General features: G+C 40.9%; 1 pseudogene; it reads right to left on the bottom strand.

Moving 5' to 3' along the window:
- Positions 1-11,126: 11,126 nt before the first annotated feature.
- LOC131757607 (ceruloplasmin-like) overlaps positions 11,127-21,729 on the bottom strand; it is a 33,537-nt pseudogene continuing 22,934 nt past the window's right edge.

Below are 21,729 nucleotides of genomic sequence, written 5' to 3'. Positions count from 1 at the left end.
TGTCTTTAATTTTTTCCAATTTGATTACTATGTGTCTCAGCATTTTGCTCCTTGGGTTTATCCTGCCTTGGATTCTCTGCTCTTCCTGGACTTGAGTGGCTATTTCCTTTCCCATGTTAGTGAAGTTTTCACCTATAATCTCTTCAAATATTTTCTTGGGTCCTTTCTCTCTCTCTTCTCCTTCTGGGACCCCTATAATGTGAATGTTGGTGCATTTAATGTTGTCCCAGAGGTCTCTTAGGCTGTCTTCATTTCTTTTCATTCTTTTTTCTTTATTCTGGCCCACAGCAGTGAATTCCAGCATTCTGTTGTCCAAGTCACTTATCCGTTCTTCCGCCTCAGTTATTCTGCTATTGATTCCTTCTAGTGTATTTTTCATTTCAGTTATTGTATTGTTCATCTCTGTTTGTTTGTTCTTTAATTCTTCCAGGTGTTTGTTGTTTAATTCTTCTAGGTCTTTGTTAAACATTTCTTGTATCTTCTTGATCTTTGCCTCCATTCTTTTTTCAAGGTCCTGGATCATCTTCACTAACATTATGTTGAGTTCTTTTTCTGGAAGGTGACTTATCTCCTCTTCATGTAGTTGTTTTTCTGGGGTTTTATCTTGTTCCTTCATCTGGCACATAGTCCTCTGCCTTTTCATCTTGTCTATCTTTCTGTGAATGTGGTTTTTGTTCCACAGGCTGCAGGATTGTAGTTCTTGCTTCTGCTGTCTGCCCTCCGGTGGATGAGGCTCTCTAAGAGGCTTGTGCAAGCTTCCTGATGGAAGGGACTGGTGGTGTGTAGAGCTGGGTGTTGATCTGGTCTGCAGAGCCCAGTAAAACTTTAATCTGCTTGTCTGCTAATGGGTGGATCTGAGTTCCTTCTTTGTTTGTTGTTTAGCCTGAGGCGACCCAGCACTGAAGCCTACAGGCTCTTTGGTGGGGCTAATGGCAGACTCAGGGAGGGCTCACGCCAAGGAGTACTTCCCAAAACTTCTGCTGCCAGTGTCCTTGTCCCCTTGGTGAGACATAGCCAATGCCCATCTCTGCAGGAGACTCTCCAACACTTGCAGGTAGGTCTGGTTCAGTCTCCTGTGGGGTCACTGCTCCTTCCCCCTGGGGCATGATGTGTGCACTACTTTGTGTGTACCCTCCAAGAGTGGAGTCTCTGTCCCCCCAGTCGTGTCGATGTCCTGCAATCAAATCCCACTAGCTTTCAAAGTTTGATTCTCTGGGAATTCCTCCTCCCATTATTGGACCCCCAGGTTGGGAAGCCTGACGGGGGACTCAGACTCTTCACTCCAATGGGTAGACTTCTGTGGTATAATTGTTCTCCAGTTTGTGAGTCACCCACCTGAAGACAGCAGTTATGGGATTTGATTTTATTGTGATTACACCCTCCTACCGTCTCATTGTGGCTTCTCCTTTGTCTTTGATGTGGGGTATCTTTTTTGGTGAGTTCCAGTGTCTTCCTGACAATGATCGTTCAGCAGTTAGTTGTGATTCTGGTGCTCTCGCAAGAGGGAGTGAGCGCACATCCTTCTACTCCTCCATCTTGAACCAGTCCTATCCTTTACTGAAAAGAGAATGCAGTCATTTTGGCAACTGTATTTTCTTTAATCGGAGTGAAGGTAAAGCAATGACTTTCAAACTTTGGTGTCTGTCAGAGTTTATCAGGCAAGGGTCTATGCATCTGCATTTTTCTCAAAACTGTTGGGAGGGACAACTGGCCCCAAGGCTATGCAATGGAAAGTTGTGAGGGCTGCTGTGGCTTTGGACCTCAGCAGACCCCAGACTGGGGCCCCATGTTCTGTGCCAGAAACCTGCACAGCTTAACCTGGGGCTTCTGGAAGGCTACCAAAACTTGTACCTTAATGGGACAGGAATGCTGTACATATATGCCTTCATAGGAGTCCAACATAACTGATTTACTGTCCTGTGTGAAAACAGTCAGTAGTCAAATGGTTTCCTTTGCTGATGCTTTTACCTCTGACGTACTTCTCTCCTAGGTAAATGGGGACGCGTAGTTCTTAGTATTCTTTTATGTTTAGTAGGAATCCTTTGTTCTTCCTGCTGCTCATATTGTTGCTATGGGTTTGGAGTGCAATCCACCCTGGATGTCTGGCCCTAGGGTCTACGCAGAAGAATGACGGATAAGATTGTGGGACCATCAAGTTGTTGGGGGTGGAGGGTATGGCTGTTGTCATAACTGATGCCATCTTGGGCTCATCCACTGCCTCCTGTCCTTCCACTGACCCTACCCAAGACTGTAGTACATGGGAAATCGCTTCTCTGTCATCAAGGGCTTGGTAGTAAATAGATACTGGTTAATGACCGTTAGGTCTAGGTGGCCTCTGTGCTCTGTTAGCCTCCAGTAATGAAGACCTTCACTGGCATATTCCTGGCAAAGCATGAAATTAGTTACTAATTCATGAATCTTGACTTAGGAATGTACTTCCTGTTTCCAAGCATCTACCGCCATACCCTAGTTTAACTATAAAATTGTCCCAACGGCCCCTCGGTGGTGCAGAGAGCAGCTGCTACGAATGCTTCTGGATCCTTGTCCACCTAATCCTATTCAGCAAGTAAATTATCCTGTAATAAATGGATTATATGGAGCTGTCTGCCTCAGTTTTTGGTTTCAAGATAACTTCTGAGTCATGTGGACACTTTTCATTCCCTCTGTCATACAACAGCCAGCAAGTTTCCAGGCATTTTCATTTTCGTATTTTAAAATTTATTTATTTATTTATATTTTTGGCTGTGTCGGGTCTTTGTTGCTGCACGCGGGCTTTCTCTAGCTGCAGTGAGCGGGGGCTACTCTTCGTTGTGGTGCACGGGCTTCTCATCGCCGCGGTGGCTTCTCTTATTGTGGAGCGTGGGTTCTAGGTGTGCGGGCTTCAGTAGTTGTGGCTCGCAGGCTCTAGAGCGCAGGCTCAGTAGTTGTGGCACATGGGCTTAGTTGCTTCCCAGCATGTGGGATCTTCCTGGATCAGGGCTCGAACCTGTGTCCCCTGCACTGGCAGGCGGATTCTTAACCACTGTGCCACCAGGGAAGCCCTCCAGGCATTTTCTTCTTACTCATTTTCTACTCCATGTTCAAACTCAGCCCTGTGGGACAGTGATCGGAGCACAGCAACAATCCTCGAAGTCACATTTTCCAGAAAATTCTACCCCCACACACAAATGCTCAGACAGTTACTGAGCTGAGAGCTCCAAAATATACACTTACAACACTCATATCTGTGGTGAAATGAAATGGTTAAACAGTAACATCCCTGACCAGTGCAAGTAAACATTTTATGGTGTAATACAGGAGTCGTCATGAAGTCATATTTCTGTCCTGTTTTGAGACAGTTGACCTTCCCATTAAAAGGCATGTAGCTGCTCTGTGGCAGGAAGTGGGGAGAGGGCTGTGAGCCTCAGGACTCTGTCAATAAGAGGGACAGGTCACTGGGGGCTAATAAGCAGCCAGTCGTGGACAGAGTTAACACTGCAAACCTCCTTATAGTGATTCCAGAGCTGATACTTAAAAGTGAACTTAGAACAATGTCGCAGTTGAGAATTTCTGCCCTCAGCATAGACGGGGATGAGAAAAGAAGGTGGAGGAGCCACCAGGAGAGGCTCAGCTTAAAGTATTTGGGGAAAGAGAAGAGAGGAATCTAGACCAGACCAAACACCCCTTCCTCTTAGCTGTGTCTGTCAGAGGTTTTCACCTCAGAACCCCAGGGTATAACTTTGTAGCTTGTTATAAATAGTTACTATATGCCCAAGTTAACTGTTTAGTAACCCAAGTAAAGTTACATGTCACAAGTTTTTTTGGTTTCTTTGGTTTTCTTTTTTTTTTTTTTTTTGCTGCATCACACAGCTTTTGGGATCTCAGTTCCCTGACCAGGGATTAAACCCGGGCCCTCGGCAGTGAAAGCGTGGAGTTCTAACCACTGGACGGCCAGGGAATTCCCACATATCACAAGTTTTAATCGTTTTCCACAGTTTCTTTTCTTGTCTGCCTAAAGATTTCTGGACTGGGTGGGTCGTCTCTGCGTTTAGCAATCGAGATTCTAAATGACTGGTAATGAATAAAAACAAGGAAGCAGTCTTCTTTACAGAATATCGCTCCAGCTTTATTTCTCTCTGGCAAGATGCAGTCTCTCGCTATCTCCAATATTCCTGCTTATACTCTCTAATTTGTTTCTTGTTGACCCATGAGAACTGGCTCTAAACCTCTACTCCATGACATCAGAAAGCAACCACCCAGGACAGTGCTTCACTTTGTGACAGCGGGAGACACTGAATATAAAATAGCAGGTCATTCTGGCCGTGACGAGTCAGACCACCACGAGGCTATCTTTTTCACAGAAAGTTATGTAACTCTGGAATTTCATCAGTGGGTGTGGCCACGTACAGAACTTTGATAATGAGTCCCTGACTCGACCTAGCGCAGCGTGAGTTGGCTGAGTCTCTTCTCCGCTATGGATCAGTTCAGGACTGTGTTGGCAATGATCGTGCAGGTAGGTCTTTGATCTCTCCATGCCCTTTGGCTGCCCATCAGTGGGTCAAGGTCCTGCTCATCACGTTCTGTCAGGTAAAGGAGTCCAAGGCAGAGGAAGAGAGAAAGCCAAAACTCTAATCTAGCAAAAGCCTTGATGGTATTGATGTCTAGAGTGGTATTGAAAGGGGATTTTTTTTTTTAATGGCATAAGGATTTCAATTACTCCTTCATTCTTGTTCTCTCGCTTCCCTTGAATGATGTAGAAATCAAAGCATATGATTTATTAACAATGAAAAAGAACCACAATACTAGAACTATTTTCGCGAAAAGATTAAAGAATAGCATTCACAAGGTTTGACTACAAGAACATCACTGGGTGACTTATTGAAATGTCTTCCTCCCTTGTCTTTCCGGACTGATTCTCTCCTGCCTCTATTCCATGCCAGGCTAATATAGTCAGTGCAGAGCTTAGCACTTTGATTTGTGCCCTGGTCTTAATTTATAAAAGGTGACTGAGTGATGACACGAAGAGGCCAACGCCACTGAAAGAAAAGTTCATTGTGACTCACAGTTAGTTCCCCTAGATATGAGAGGCAGACGTGTCACACGGCCACACGAAGAGGCACCAAAATTGTTCAGAAGCAGGAACCAGGGGAAAGCATAGGCGGCCACAGCATTCATTGCGGTTTCTATGAAAAAGGCAAGGCAGGGCACAATAGACGGTTTAGGATTGGCTACTTTGAACAATTCCAGCAGGCTTTAGAGGCATAGGGACTGTAAATGTCTGGTACTTGTCTCAGGTTGATTTAGGGCAAGGGAGGTATTGGCTTGGTGTATGAAATCTAGATAAAGGAGGCTGTTGGCGATATGGACTTGGGATTGGCAGGTTTGTGTATAAAAGTCTGGCTCACAAACAAGTTGTTTATAATCTCTAGGAATTAACTAGCTCTGGGAGTAGCAGTCCCTCCCCAGCTAGTAAGGTCCTACAAAGATGTCAAAGCACCATCAAATATTGAAAATTAAAAACATAATTAATACATGTTTCATTTCAGAATTAACTATTTATGTGACTCTCTCCTCAGTTAGACTGGGCCTCCTTGGGACAAATAACTATGCCTTGTTTTCTTATTGAATCCCAAGCACTTAGCATAGTGCTTGACACATAGCTTAATAAATATAGAAAGAACAAACGAATGTTAACTATAATAATAGTCATTCATAATTATTAGATGGTTACTGTATGCCAGCACTGTGTAAAAGCCTTATAAATTTTATCTCCTTTAATTCTCACAGCAACCAATTAGATAGATGTATTAGTTCTTTATTGCTGCTATCACAAATGGCCACAAACTTAGTGGCTTAAAACAACATAAATTTATTATCTTACAGTTCTGTATGCCAGAAATCTGACATGTGTGTCACTGGGCTAAAATCAAGGTGTCAGTGGGGCTGTTTCTTTTAGCAAGTTCTAGGGGTGAAGCTATTTGCTGCCTGTTGCAGTTTCTAGAGGCTGCCCACAGTCCTTGGTTAATGGCCCCCTCCCATCTTCAAAGCCAACAATGGCAGGTTGAGTCTTCCTTACATTGCAATACTCTGACCTCTTTTGCCTCCTCTTCTACTATTAAGGACCCACCATGATAATCCTGGAAAATCTCCTTATCTCAAGGTTAGGTGATGAGCTAACTTTAATTCCCTCTGCAACCTTAATTCACCATTGCCATATAAGATAACATACTCACAGGTTCCAGGGATTAAGATGTGGACTTCTGTCAGGGGGCTATTATTTTGCCTACAGGACACCACTATTAAAAAATCCACAAAATTCAATTGAGTACATTTTGAAGATCCCATTGGCTTATTCAGTGATTCATGAATAGGGCAGCATGGCATCCAGCAAATAGAAAGGAGCATCAAGTCTTCCGTAGTAAGGTCCTCTTCCTTTCGGGGATGGCAGGCGTCGTCTATCAGGTAGACAACCTAACTAGTACTGACCAGGTAATTCCAGATTGACTGGTTTAAAGTTCCATTCCTGGGAGAAGCCAAAACTGTGATCTTAAATATTCAATCCCCGCTTGGTGACATGGGGTTTAGCATACGTGAGTCAGTTTGGGGCCTATTCTCCCTCTCTTTTTTTTTTTTTAAACAAACACCACGGATATCTTCCTTTTACAGATAAGGAGACTATGGATGAGAGACATTTTATATCTTGTCCAAAATGCCCCAGCTAGTGAGTGGGTGGCTGGAATTCAGTTATAGGCTTGCCTCGCAGAGATGCACTTTGGCCTGAGGGCTTCAGAGCATGGCTCCACACCATGGTAGGCGGGGCCTCCAGCTTTCTCCGCCCTTTGGAAGAATGCTGTCCAGGCTTTGGTTGGCAGCTGATGGATTCAGAACCTTCTTTTTGTCAGTTTACATAAAGATGACAAGGTTTAGAGGGCTAATTGATTATTTTTAAAGTTTATTTATTTTGTTTATTTAGTTTTGGCTGCATTGGGTCTTTGTTTGTGGCTTCTCTTGTTGCAGAACACGGGCTCTAGGCGCATGGGCTTCAGTAATTGTGGCACACAGGCTCAGTAGTTGTAGCACGTGGGCTCAGTAGTTGTGACGCACAGGCTTAGTTGCTCTGTGGCCGGAACAGGGCCCGAACCCGTGTCCCCTGCATTAGCAGGCAGATTCTTAACCACTGTGCCACCAGGGAAGCCCCGGCTAATTGATTTTAAACAAACTTGGAGAATAAATCAATATAATAATTTATTCATTGAAAAGTAAAGGAAGATGGGCTTATACTATTGGCCTCTTAAAAACTTTGTTTATAGACTTCGAAAATATTTTGGAACAAAGCACTCTTGGTAAGTATAGAATTTGAGCAGAGTAGAGGGGTGTATTTTATTTTTCTTTCTTTCTTTTTTTTTTTTTTTTTCAGTGAAAGTGCCGAGTCTTCACCACTGGACTGCCAGGGAATTCCCAAGTGCATTTTCTTAAAGCATATTCCTTTAGTTTTTTTTATTTTTAAATTTTTTGTACTAACAGTATTTCTGTTTAGATAATGGGTACTCATCATTAGAATAAGAGCACCTTCCAATAGTCACGAAGGAGACACATCCCACTGATGCAGCCTTAACCTTTGACTCCTCCCTGTTACGAATGCATGCAGATGGCTACCCTTCCACTCAACTCCACTCACTAAATCACATTTCACATACCCATTAAATCAGGGTTTATTTTAATAGACTATCTTCCTGTCTGTCTCTGAATCCCAAAATCTAGGGTTGTGTTCTTAAATAAATGAATGAGTGGATGAATTAGGCATTATTCTTGGAGAGATTTGGGCACCATCTTTTGCAGTTTATTAAAGAATACTCTAGTTTTATCAGTAACACTTTTTAGAAACTCTCAGACTTGGATGTTTCTTGGGGTGGATGGGGGTGGTAGTTGCATATTTTATAGGTTCTGATTAGTTACAAAATCAAAGAGTGAAATAGTATTGTTAATTTTGTCCCATGTTACAATAGCATTATTAGGATATTGATTTTTAAAAAGTCTTCTTCTGAAGACACATATTGGAGTATTTTGGGGTGAAATGATATGATGTCAGGGATATGCTTGATAATACTCCAGGTATTCATGCATTACTTGTGAAATTCATAGGTGAAAAGAATGAAAAGTCCGATTTTGGTTTCAATTTTCATGTTGAACCCTTTTGTTTAACCAATTCCTGTTTTCAAATATTCTTACTGGGCTTCCCTGGTAGCGCAGTGGTAGAGAGTCCGCCTGCCGACGCAGGGGACACGGGTTCGTGCCCCGGTTCGGGAGGATCCCACATGCCGCAGAGCGGCTGGGCCCGTGAGCCATGGCCGCTGAGCCTGCCGGTCGGGAGCCTGTGCTCAGCAACGGGAGAGGCCACAACGCTAAAAAAAAATTCTTACTAATTATCTAAGGCAGAGGCTTGTTAGCCAACCCACAAGATATTTCTAATTCCTTCTCCCTGTTATTTCTACTATAGAGGCTACAAAAGCTTGTTTCCAGCCTTCCTTGCAATTAGGAGTAGCCAGATAATATTTATGACCAATGAGACATAAGCAGAAGTTGGCTGGGTCTCCTTAGCAGATTTTTTGCTTTCTTGATAAAATGAAAAGATGTGGTTGGTGCTACTCCTTTTTTCTACTTCTCTACCTTCAACCTGAAGTAATATTTGGAGCCACAGCAACCATCTTGCAACCATGAAGCAACAGTCATAAGGAAAAGGCCAAGGGCATTAGAGACACTGGCCCTCATATCATCAAGTTGCTGAATCAACCTAGCAGGCACCTATCTCCTAAATTTTAAAAAAAAATTGGGACAAACACCATTGATAATTCCCTTTTAGCTGGGTTTTCTGTTAGCAGAAGACATCCCAACTGTTAATATTGCTAGATGCAAGGACAGGGCATGAGTCCTTATTTTTGGTTCTGGAAAACTGGAGCTTATTCATTCTGAAAACTGAAGTCTTCCAAGCCTAAGGCACAGTAGAGTATATGGATTTGCATTTAAATACTGATTCATATGCTTACCCATGATATGAGGATTTCATTTTTCAAATATTTGCAAATGTCCTAGTTTAGGGAAAAATCTTGGATGGTGTGTTTCTTTTCTAACCAAGCTAGACTTCTGTTTATACCTGCTCTTTTTGTCCCTCTTGTCCACCTCGTTGCCATTTGTTAAAAGCCTGGTTATACCCCATAAACTCTACTCCATGGACACAGTCTATGCAGTCCAGTGGTTAAGATTCTCTGCTTCTACTGCAGGTGGTACGGGTTTGATCCCTAGTCGGGGAACTAAGATCTTGCAAGCTGCGTGGTGTGGCCAAAAAAATAATAAAATAAAATAGCTAACCAACAAGGACCTACTGTATAGAACAGAGAACTATACTAAATATTTTGTAATAACCTATAAGGGAAAAGAATAAAGTGTATATATATTATATATATATATATACCTGAAACTAACACATTGTAAATCAATAATACTTGAATTAAAAAAATAGAATAAATAGGAATGATTATAGGAATAAGAGTAATAATTACTATTACTGTGTTAATAATATTATTCTTGGTATTAATATGATGTTGCAGGTAAAAATTATATCTGGGGCTAATATGTTTTTGGTTTTGTGAGAAATGTGGTCTTTGTATTCAGAGCGGAACCCCCGGAAAAAATATCCACAAAACTCGAGAGTGGCACAGCCTATTTTAAATAGTGTATGAAAAATTCGTTCAATAGTTTTCCTGATTTTTTTTTTTTTTTTTTTTTCTTTTGTGGTATGCGGGCCTCACTGTTGTGGCCTCTCCCATTGCGGGGCACAGGCTCTGGACGCACAGGCTCTGGACGCACAGGCTCAGCAGCCATGGCTCACGGGCCCAGCCGCTCCGCGGCATGTGGGATCTTCCCAGACCGGGGCACGAACCCATGTCCCCTGCATCCGCAGGCGGATTCTCAATCACTGCGCCACCAGGGAAGCCCCAGTTTTCCTGATTTTAAAAGTAATTTAAACTTTACAGTAACCTCAGCAGAAACAGAAACATACAAGAAGAAAATAAACCTCACTTATAATTTCACTACCTAGAGAGAATCATTATTAACATTTCAGTAAATTTCTGTGTAGTCTTCATATGTATATATACATATATATGTTGTATATATAAAATTTGAATTATATTTCAAATACTATTTTGTAGACTGCTTTTTAAATCTTTTAGTATTGTATTATAAGTATTTTCTCATTAAAATGTTAAGGCATGATTTTTAAAGTGGGATAATACTTTAGATGATAAATGTAGCAAAACTTATAGTAGATCATTTCCTCATTTTCGGTTTTCCACCAACACAAAATAATATGGTGATAAATATTTTTCAGCATTGCTGATAATTTTCTGAGATCAACTGTCTGATAAAATTACTGAGTCAAAATATTAGAATCATTCTGTCAAAAAAGGATAATGACTTCATGAACAGTCTAAGTAACTAAGGAGCTGATGGAAATCTCAGTAACAAAGCATACTGAAGTTGCTAATAAAATGTATTGGAGAAAGGGGAGATGGGAATGTGAGGAAATAAAATGTCACTTGAATGTGAAAATAAAATTAATAGAATCGTTATTTAGTTTCTTTCCAGAGCTGCAGAAACAGTATATACTTCCACCAAAGTATGTGCATTGCACCCACTCACCACACTGTTATTGATAATATCACTGGAAAAAAAAGACAAAAAACTTTGCCAGATTGATGGCTTTCTCATTCAAAAAGTATCTTACTGTTGTTTAAATGCAATTTTAAGTGATTTGATTATGAGCAAGTTTAGATATCTTTATAGGTTCAACAGTCATTTGTATTTCATCATCTATGAATGATCTGCTCAAATCCTCATTGCATATATTGTAGGAATCTAGAAATTACATTTAATTCTAAAGTATCTTTTATCAGATCAGATATAGTTACCTAAATTTGGTAAAGAAAATAAAGTTAGATTATCTTGGTCCTGTCAAAACAGTCGTCTTTGAATGAACGCGTGCTGTGTCACGTCATGTAAATGTCCAGCAGATCAGATATCCTTATATAAACACCGAGTTTATGTAAATATCATCACTTCTAATTAATTTGGCTTACCTTTTCACTTGATTACAGTGTGCTTTCCATTCCAGCCCCAAAGTGAACAATGATATGACAATGAAATAACCAGATTCCAGCATCTCTTGGATACATTTTTACAGCTTGATAGATCCCAGAAGGAAGGTCATAAACATCAGTGACACTCTCCCGAATCCTCAACAAAAAGACAAAAACACAATTAAATAGCTTATAAGAGGTATCAGTCATTTACACACCTTACTGTTTGCTGTAACTCCTCATTTCTATGTACTTCATCAGATGATGATTAGAATGCATTAGGTACCACTGCACCTCTCCTCTGAATACAACTGAGAGTTTGGAGAAGGAAGTCCTAGAACTTTTTAGGGATAGGCCACAGGGAAAACCTCTCGCTCTAACAGGATGCCTGTGTCCGTATCGGTGTTAGGTACCTTGTCAGTGTCTCACACAGAACGCTCTAGATTTCAGAGAACATCGGTTTACACAAATCCCAAAGGTTTTAACTGAAATATTTCTAACAAGGGATGTTGGTGATATGAAGATGATCATTTCCCTAGATGTAGCTATCAGGAAAACTCATAGTTACAGGAAGAAGTGGAGCTACCTCTGCCTTCTGGGGTTGGGCCTGAGGGCTGAGGGCTTCAATGACCAATTTCTCTCCTAAGCAGAGAACCTGAGGTTTAGGAGACTATCTCATCTGTAGGCTACTTTGATTTTGATAAATGAAGCCCAGGGCCTGGCTAGGTTAGATTAGAAAGAGAATAAGAAGGAGATGAATTTCTCTGTATAATAATATGGGAGGTATTTGGAGGATGGGGGATGTGTTGGAGAGTGCAGCTCAAGATGGGGCCCAGAATAATGTGAGGAGAGGAGAGAAGTCAAGAGAATGTGGAGAGGAAGAATGCAGAGAAAGAAGTCTTGAGGGTGAGAATAAAAAGCAGGAGAGCCAGAGGTTCTCAGCCATGCAGAGCAGAGGGATAATTAAAGACAAGGGCATTTAATGTCAAATGGTAACAACAAATGGTGATGCTTTCACGGTGTAATAATAATAATAAAACCCCTCTTATTTACCCCCAAAATTTCACTTGAGGTGTATGACCCACAATGGCCTTGATTTTGTGCTTGGTTAGGTGCGTCCTAAGAAATGGGGGTGTGTTCCAATTTGGAGCTGCACAGAGACATGAGGAAATACCAGCCACAGGAGGTGAGAAGCCAGAAAGCTGAGCAGAAGCGGGAAATGAGAGCTGGAGATGGCTAGAAGAAACTTAGGCTCTCAAGACTCCCTGGAGGTATTACAAGGTAGGGGGAAGGCTGAGCCGTCTCCCACCTGAGTCATTGCTATTTAGGGAAATTAAATTTGCATCTCAAGTGACAATGATATGGATGATATAGATACATTTCTAAGATGTCAGAAAATTTGGAGAACAGGAAACAATTTTAACTAAGAACTGACCATGTCCAAGGTATTAGTACATGTACCATATGTACCTGGAGCCCTGGCACCGAAGGAAACCACAGCCTTAGGAATAGGAATTATGGGAATTAATAGGAAGTGACTGGCTGGCTTGTCCCAAGGCCCAGTTAGTAACCCCAGGGAGCTGCTCTGCTGTCCCTAGATGTTCCAGGGAATACAGACCAGCAGCTGCATCATTGCTGGAGTACTTAAGTTTAACCTCAAGGGGAGGGCAAGACTATTTGAGTCCATCTGTGATGGCTTTGAAGTGAGTGGCTAGAGTTGACAGCTGATGGTACCAGGTTCCATGGTACAAATAGGATCATTCTTTTTTAAAAAAATTAATTTAATTATTTATTTATTTGTCTGTGTTGGGTCTTCGTTGCGGTGCGCAGTCTTCTCTTGTTGCAGAGCACGGGCTCTAGGCACGCGGGCTTCAGTAGTTGTGGCACACGGGCTCAGTAGCTGTGGCTCACAGGCACTCGAGCGCGGGCTCAGTAGTTGTGGCGCACGGGCTTGGTTGCTCCACGGCATGTGGGATCTTCCCAGACCAGGGCTTGAACCCATGTCCCCTGCATTGGCAGGTGGATTCTCAACCACTGCGCCACCAGGGAAGTCCCAAATAGGATCATTCTTAAGGGAAACAACTTTCTGAAGAGGTTAAGAGTGAGGGGCTCTGGGGTCAGAGCCAGGGGCTCAAATCCTATGTTTAACACTTCCTGCTTGTTGGAAAGTTCTTTTCCTTGTTAATTCTCTATTTCCCTATAAAAATGGTGATAAAATAGTACCTCTTTCATAGGAAAGTTGTGTGGGTTCAATGAGAAATCCATGCGAAACACTAAGCGTAGCATCTGGCACATAAGGACTTAATAAAGGTTAGCTATAATCATCATTATAGAAATGTTACCATAAAGTCCACTTAATTTTGACACCCTATAATATGATCATTTATGTAGATGTAGCCCCTGAAAGATAACTCTGGTTTCCTTTCATTTCCACATAACACTTGGCATGGTTCTAGGAAGATCATAAGCATTTGCTGAACTGAACACTCTGAATTGAACAACAAATACACTGTAAAAAACAATAACCAGACTTTAATCTCTTTTGTTCTAGTTTTTAAAGTCTAATATAAACAGTTATGAACTTAATAACAACCTTATTATCTGGGCTTTTCCTTACAAAATATGGGGAGCAGAGATGGAAGCATAGAAATGTCATGATTGTTGGGCGTGGGTGATGGATAAAGAGGTTCATTATTTTATTCTCTCTATTATATAAAATTCTCTGTTATAAAATTAGTTTTTGGGGCTTCCCTGGTGGTGCAGTGGTTGAGAGTCCGCCTGCCGATGCGGGGGTCACGGGTTCGTGCCCTGGTCCGGGAGGATCCCACGTGCCGCGGAGCGACTGGGCCCGTGAGCCATGGCCGCTGAGCCTGCGCGTCCGGAGCCTGTGCTCCGCAACGGGAGAGGACACAGCAGTGAGAGGCCCGCATACCACAAAAAAAAAAAAAAAAAAAAAAAAAAAAAAAATTAGTTTTTAACCAAAAAAGTTTAAGGGAAATAAATCTGTTTATTAAAGAAAAGAAAGCAACACAGCAATAAAACTTTGTGTAGATTGTCACACACAATCATTTAAGTTATTTCTATGATAGGCCCAGAGCATTAAAGTAACTATGAACTGAATGCATCTAGAATTCAGGAACACTTTCTGTGAAGCTTCTATCAATGTGTAAAAGACAGACTGTATCATGCCAAGTGGCTAGATTAAAAGTTTGAGGTGTCAAATACATAAAATATAATTCATCTTCAATTGCACGTTAAAGTTTATATAAGGGATTAGGATGAGGAAATAAAGAGAATGCTCTTTAAGTAAATAAATGATACCAAGTTGGTGATAGAAAGAGGAAGGATAAAATTGAAAATACTTAGAATAAATTAGAGAAATAGCTATCAAAAGTGGTCAGTGAAAAAAAATTGTAAAGAAATATGACAGGTGGGGTGATGGAAAGCGATTCAGACAGAGGATATAAAGAGAGTAAGAGCTCATAAAGTAGAAGATGACAATAATAATAATAATAAAGGTACCATAAAGCCAGTTCACACCTAGTTACATATTTTAATTTGATAACAAATATTAAAGGAATAATAGAATTGGAAGGCCACCATTTGTAATTCTTGTTATAAAAATTGAGTCAGGCAAGGATCAGTGGATCCTTTTTAAAACTACAAGATGAAAAATTGTTGTAATAAACTGGCGCCAGCCGCGGCGGGTCCTCAAAGTGCAGCAACAATCGACGAGAGGGGGTAGGGAACTGAATGCACCAAGGTATGGGATCAGAAGGGCACAAGCAACTGAGGGTTGCAAGGCATATGAGGGTGTAACACCAGTAATAACCGGTTGATAAGAATAAGACAATGCAAACTTCCCAAAATCCCAATGCTTATAAAAAACCAAACTATTATTAGTAACAGAAACTGAAGAAATTAAAATGGTACCATTATTATAATTTAAGGTGCACCAGATTTGAGAATTCAAAATCAGATTGGGGAAAATCAGAAGGAACAAAGGAGGGAAACTTCAAACTTGTAACAGCTTTAACTACCTTTAAACTATGGCCGGCCAGTAAAGTCCCTTGTCCTCCTACATATACTTCAACACAAAAATAGTATCTTTGACTTTGCAGCTTCTATTAGAGCTCCACTTTCAGCTTTATGATTAGATCCATCTTTGTTGCTGTAATTACCAGTCTCATTCTTTCCATTTTTGTTATTGTTGCCCTGTGAAATCATTTTTTCTAGAACAGCAAGAAGATGTAAAGCTTTCTCAGTTTGGTAGGTTAATATATACAGGTCTACGAACAAAAAACACTGCTTGGGCAAATTTTTCTTCAAAAGGTTCTATGAACTGATAAAGTTTTTCACCAACGGATATGGCTTCTGTATACTGTCGGACATGATACAGGATGACTGCTTGATTGTAATACAACATACTGTTTTCAACATCATCTAATCCATCCATTTCTTCAACAGCCGAGTGCACCAGATTCTTCAACTGGTTAAGTGTCTGTCTTAAACTATCTGTTGTTATCTGGTTACTTTTGAAAAACTCAGCTACTGCCGCATTCAAAATTATTTTATAATGTCTTTGTTTATATCTTGTAGGCAGGCAAGATGTTGCAGACAGACATCATAATTTCCAGCTGTGAAAGCCTGGAAAGCACTGGTGGACAACTCCTTCTCTTGATCAGTGATCTCAGGTCGCTCCTTGGATACTTTTTGTCCCATATTTTTTTACTTCTGACTATTGCCCCGAGTTACTATCAACTTTACTATGTGGCCACACTTTCACTCCTAACTCCGGGGATTCACCTACCGAGATTCAGATGTCCCTCTCGTCCGGTCCCTGCTCGGGCGCCACTTGCCGCCAGCCGCGGCGGGTCCTCAAAGTGCAGCAACGATCGACGAGAGGGGGGTAGGGAACTGAACGCACCAAGGTATGGGATCAGAAGGGCACAGACAACTGATGGTTGCAAGGCAAGCTTAACAACAAAGCGTAGCCGTATACATACCCCTAAAGCAGGGTATTTGCTTAGTCACGCCTTATCGGCATCACCTGGTTGATTGGCTTCTCGGCTTCTCCCTCAAAGGCACCAATTTCCCCTCCAGGGTTGCTTTTCCTAGCTTTAGGGAACAACCAGGGACTCCCAGTAACTGAGCAGGTCCCTGGAGCGATCTGGCCAAAGGCCATCTCCTTTTTTACGTTCACACCATAAAGTCCAGGATGCATATACCAAGGAGAGTACAATCGGGCCCCGAGGCTTATGAGGGTCTTAACGGCGCCTTCCTCAGAGGGCAATGCTCGCCACAATAAACTATATAAAAAGTTACTTTACAGATTATTATTAATTACAATAGGAAGATGATACTTTTAAAATGGGGAGAATGGTACACATCACCTTCATAAAGTTATCAAAGTTAGCGTTCACAGTATTAGGACCTGCTGACCTTGTGTGCCTCTTGATGTGATGTATGTAGTGCTCTTGCCAAAGGTGTTTGACATGGATCCAATCACAAGGAAACGATCAGAACAATACAGAATAAGGAAAGTTCTAGAAAACTGACCTGGACGCTTCAAAAACGAAATACCATGAAAGATCAAGAAAAAAAAAGGAAAAGGTCTCCTGATTTTCGGAAAGATACGACAATGACAACCAAATGCTAAATATAAATGATTAGATCTTGGATTAAAAAAAGTTACAAAGAGCGTTTTGGGAACAACTGGTGATATTTGAATGGACTGCATGTTAGCTTATATTATTGAATTAATGTTAATTTGAAGCAGGTGGTAACGTTACTGTAGCTGAGGCAGATTGTCTTTATTCTTAGGATGCACATGCTTTAGTATTAAGGAGTAAAGAGTCACGATGCTTGCAATTTACTTTCAATTGGATTCAGAAAAAATATATATGGAGAGAGAAAGCAAATGCAGCAAAATGTATAGGAGTGTTCAAGGAGTTTTTCTTTTATGTTACTGAGAGTTTGAAAATTTTTAAAATAAGTTGGGAAAGAAAGGGTAAAACTAAGGATGATTATAGATGTTTTATTTACTTATTGAGGAGCATCAGAATAGAGTAAGAAATGCAATTCATATATTCAGAAGCATTTATCAAATGTCTGTGGGATATAAAAAGCTAAAGGTATAACTATTTACTTGCATCAGAGATAGTGCAGATTGTATGTATCGAAGCTCAGTTCCGGCTTGGTCATTTCCTTTCCTGTCCTGTTATCTTGCCATGCTGCCCCAATAACTGGATTACAAGGTACCACAGTAAATAAAGGGAGCTGACCAGGCCTCTTACCTTGTATTGAAAGCCGTGGCCATGAAAGTGAACTGTGTGCCGGTCAAACTCACCCTCCAGGCCTATCAGATACCAATTCACTTCATCCCTAACGTGAAATGTCAGGACTTGGTTATTTCCAAACATTCTTCTGTTAATTGCTGTGGGGGGCACAGTTTATTATATTCATCAAGGATTTGAAGTAATATGTTTTTTTAAAAAAGCACCATGATATTTTCAGAGGCCATGTGGGTTTTAAAACCAGCCTAAGAAAGCTGTTAAATATGACCAAGCCACCCATTCCTGGGTGTGTCTAATGCTAGATAGAGAGTTTTCCTTGCCTCAGGAAATGAGGCACTGACTTTGCTTTAACACAATCGGATGGGTGTAGAATAGTTCACAACTAAGGATACTTACATTGGTGGATACTTAAATGTATCTATATATTTTAAGTATACTTAAAAGTATCACAAGAGGCTTAGAATATTAAGAATGTGTTCCCATTTAACTGCCTTCCATCAAACCTTCATGATCTGTCACCAGTATGACTGGAATGGCCGTTTGCCTGAGGCCTTGTCTCGCCCCTTCTCTAATCCTCTCCAGGTGTGGCTTCCAACGGGTAATGGGAAGAAAATATTAAAATTTTAAAAAAAGGCCTCTCTTTATACATATTCTCCTTTTTACTTTTCTACTTTGTGTGCATCTTTGGGAATGCAGAGAATACTTTATTACAGTGGCACAAACATATAATTAATAACCATTTATCTATAGAGGCTGGGCTCTAACACTTTTAGCTGATGGAGGGATGTAATAGAAAAAAACTAGGAGACTCTGCTTTAGACCGGTGCTTCTCAAACTTTCATGTGCACGTAGCTGGGGGAATCTTGTTAAAACGCAGACTGTGATTCACTGGGTCTGTGAAACCTGAAATTCTGCGTTTCTAACAAGCTCCCAAGGGATGCTGCTAGTGCTGGACCACGGACCACACTTGGAGCATAAGTGCCAGAGTTGTTCCTAAAACACGCGTCTATTCCTATTGGTCCCTAGCTCAGCGCTCTTGAAGCCTTTAGGACAGTGGTTCTCAACAGGATTTTGTCCTCCAGGGGAGTCAATGCCCGGAGACATTTTTTAGTCCTCACAACTTGGGGGAAGGGGCTACTGGCATCTAGGGGGTAGAGGGTATGCATGCTGCTAAACATCCTGCAGTGCACCGGACAGCCTCACCACAAAGAGTCATCCGACCCAAAATGTCAACAGTGGCGAGCTTGAGAAACCCTGGTTTAGATCAAGTTTAAATGGTTAACAGGATATTCAGCGTCTTCCAACCACAGAGGGCTTTCTCTTTCCAGGTGCTGTGTGACTTAGCTCACATTCTTCTTTCCACCTGGAAGGTCATTCCCCTCGTTTTCTACTAGACAGACTCACAAGCATCCTTAAATACTCAACTCAAAGTTCTCCTCCCCTTCAAGAAGCGTTTTTTGACCTCTCATATAAGAATTTAAAACACAGCACTGTTTATATTTCTGTCACGGCAACTCCTCAAGTCAGCCTTGTACTGTGGCAACACACTGAACCACTTGAGCGATGACCCATCTTATGGCTTTTCTATCTCCTTAGGGCCTAGGACAGTGCTTTGTGCCCTCTGTGATGCTTATCAAAAGACGATGGATAGAATGGATGTTGTCCTCGAATTCATTTTAGATTTACATATATTTCTTACAAGGGGATAAAACCTAAGAAGTTAAAAATGATCATATTTGGATTTCCCTTAGTTAAGGATTCCTTAACCAGTCATATCCCTGAACTTCCTCAGGTGAAACGATTGGGACCTGAAGTTTGACTAAGTAAGACTGTGATAAGTGAGATTGTTTATAGGTTTTTTTTTTATTTGAATAACTGTCTTATTACTGTGATTCTAGATGATGGGGGTGTAGGTCATAAATAAGGTGAATCTCATCACAATGAACCTAGAAAAGAGTTTTGGTTGATGAGCATGGGATTTTTAAAGGTTCTTCCTATGAAGGTCCTTTGGTGATGGTGGTGAGGAAGAGGGGGGGGGGGGCGTGTGCTCTTCGCTTGGCCTCAAACCCGAGCTCTCCCTGGGTCCATTCAGGGAAAATACTTAGAAGAGCCTGTAGTCAGACCCTCCAGAAACGATAGCTGATTTCCTCGGTTTTACATTGCCCGCAGGGCTCCGGAGACACTAGAATTCACAATGCTGCTAGGACCGCGGTCTACAGCCTTCACGCCAGTTCCAGCCCACTCACTGCCCTTTTCTCTATGGCTTGTGAGCAAAGAATGGTTTTTAAATTGCTAAACAGTTGGAAAAAATCAAAAAAGAATAATATTTCCTTACCTGTGAAAATTGTGTGAAATACAAATTCCAGTGCCCATAAATGTGGTTTTATTGACTTTTACTTACATTATTTACTTACCACTTCCATTTGTTTACGTCTTTACTGTGGGTGCTTTTGTGCCACAAGGGTTGAATAGAAGACAGCTCACGGCGGAGACCCTACGGTCTACAAGCCTAACTCTTTACCATCTGGCTCTTGGTCCACGTGATCTGCACCCCAGCTCCATGTGTTCATGTTCTTTAGACTGTTCTGAGAGTGACAGATGTAAACCTTTGTCTGTTTCCTTTGGGCAGAACAACCTGTGGCTACAGTCAGTGAGTTAGTGAGTGGGCATTGCCGTGAATTTAGTTGCTGAGGTCAAGAGTAACATCATTCCTGCCTACTTGGTTTGATTCTTGAGAATAGGTAGTGATGTTTTCTTCAAAGTACCAGGATTCATTCTCATTAAAAATCATGAAGTGGAGAACACGGTGAACTATGCTGGCTTTGGTGTCTTTTCGACATACGGTCAAAGGACCTACCAGTCCGCTATTCAGATCCTGGAGAAGCAAAGCAAGACGATGAACTGTGCCCACGACTTTCCCCAGTCAAGGAAAAGAGTGGAAACAAGTTTTAGTTTGAGTGAGGTCAGATCCTGAGTTTTGAATTAGGATTCTGAGTGTAAGGAACAAAATATTTGACATGCTAAATTCTTGACTGAAAAAAGTGATCATCTCACTCATTAAAGCTGAGGTCTAAAGAGAACAACAAACTCCTGAAAGGGATTTTAGATACATTCCTTAGTGGATTTAGCTCTATCTTTGAAATTTTAATTAAAAAACAGAACTTCGGTTTTAATTAGAAGTCCCTGGCACTGGAGTTGGTTGACAGACGTGTCTAAAGGTCTCAGATCCCCCCCCTCTGTGATGCCTCTGCCTCCGCAGCCACTTTCATCTGGGAACTTTGGTTTGTTTATATTTATTTTGCTTTGGGGCTGAATGTCTGTGTCTGTTCTTGGTTTAGTGGAGAGTAGGCCAAAAATAACTAAAAGGCCAAAGAGGGAACTCTTTTTCTTTTTTAAATACAAACAAACTGGAACTCAGAGTTGAGAGTTTTTAAAAGATATATACTATGTATGCATTTATTTGTCACTAATCATAGAAATTTAAAACTCCATACTTTGTTTTCTGGAACCCAAATCTTTTTCAATAAAGCAAAGAAGAGGGTATTATCACATAATTTTACTTATATCTATATATCTAGATATATTCCAATCCACTGTAACATTTTGGAAATATCCTAAATCTAAGTAATCATAATGTAATAATTCAGTTCGCTCTTGAAAAATGCAAACCTGTGTAGAATTAAAAACTGAGCAGTATTTAGAAAGTTTACATAAAACTAAGATTTTTTTAAAAAGAAAAATAAACTCCTTTCTTTCATTATAATTTCTAAGAGGAGATAAGATAAAAACTGGGATTTAAAGTTTAGCCTAACCACGTCCACAGCTGAATAGTAAAACCAAGGTATGCACTCAAAGTCCTTTGAGGTAGGACCAGCTCTTTCAGGAATCTGCCAAATGTATGTTCGGATCTCTCCTGAAATAGGCAAATACAATGTATTTAAATAGACTCTTTCAAATCACAGTTCTTTATGGAGAACCAGATAATGAACAAACTCTAAAGCTATACAAATATTAAACAGCATAGTCCTTGTTTTTACTTCTGGCTCTACAGCTCCTTGCTTTGTGGTCTTAGTCAATGTGTTTACACGTTCTGGACTTCTGTTTCCTCATGCACATAAAATGGGGATTTAGGGATTAGACAAGATGGTGCACAGGAAGCCCTTGGTGTTGCATTACCTGGCCCACAGGGCAAGGTCGATGTCACTATCAGTGTTGGCTATTATGTTCTCAGTGTTACAGGATCAAAACTTTATAGTGATTCTGCCATTGAAAAACATCAATCATTAAATATCTAATTCATTTGTTCAATGAATATTTAT

This window comes from Kogia breviceps, chromosome 5, assembly GCF_026419965.1.
Source record: "Kogia breviceps isolate mKogBre1 chromosome 5, mKogBre1 haplotype 1, whole genome shotgun sequence".
Lineage (NCBI taxonomy): Eukaryota > Metazoa > Chordata > Mammalia > Artiodactyla > Physeteridae > Kogia > Kogia breviceps.
Note: the sequence above shows the minus strand (reverse complement) of the source record. Positions and strands in the feature narration are given on the sequence as shown.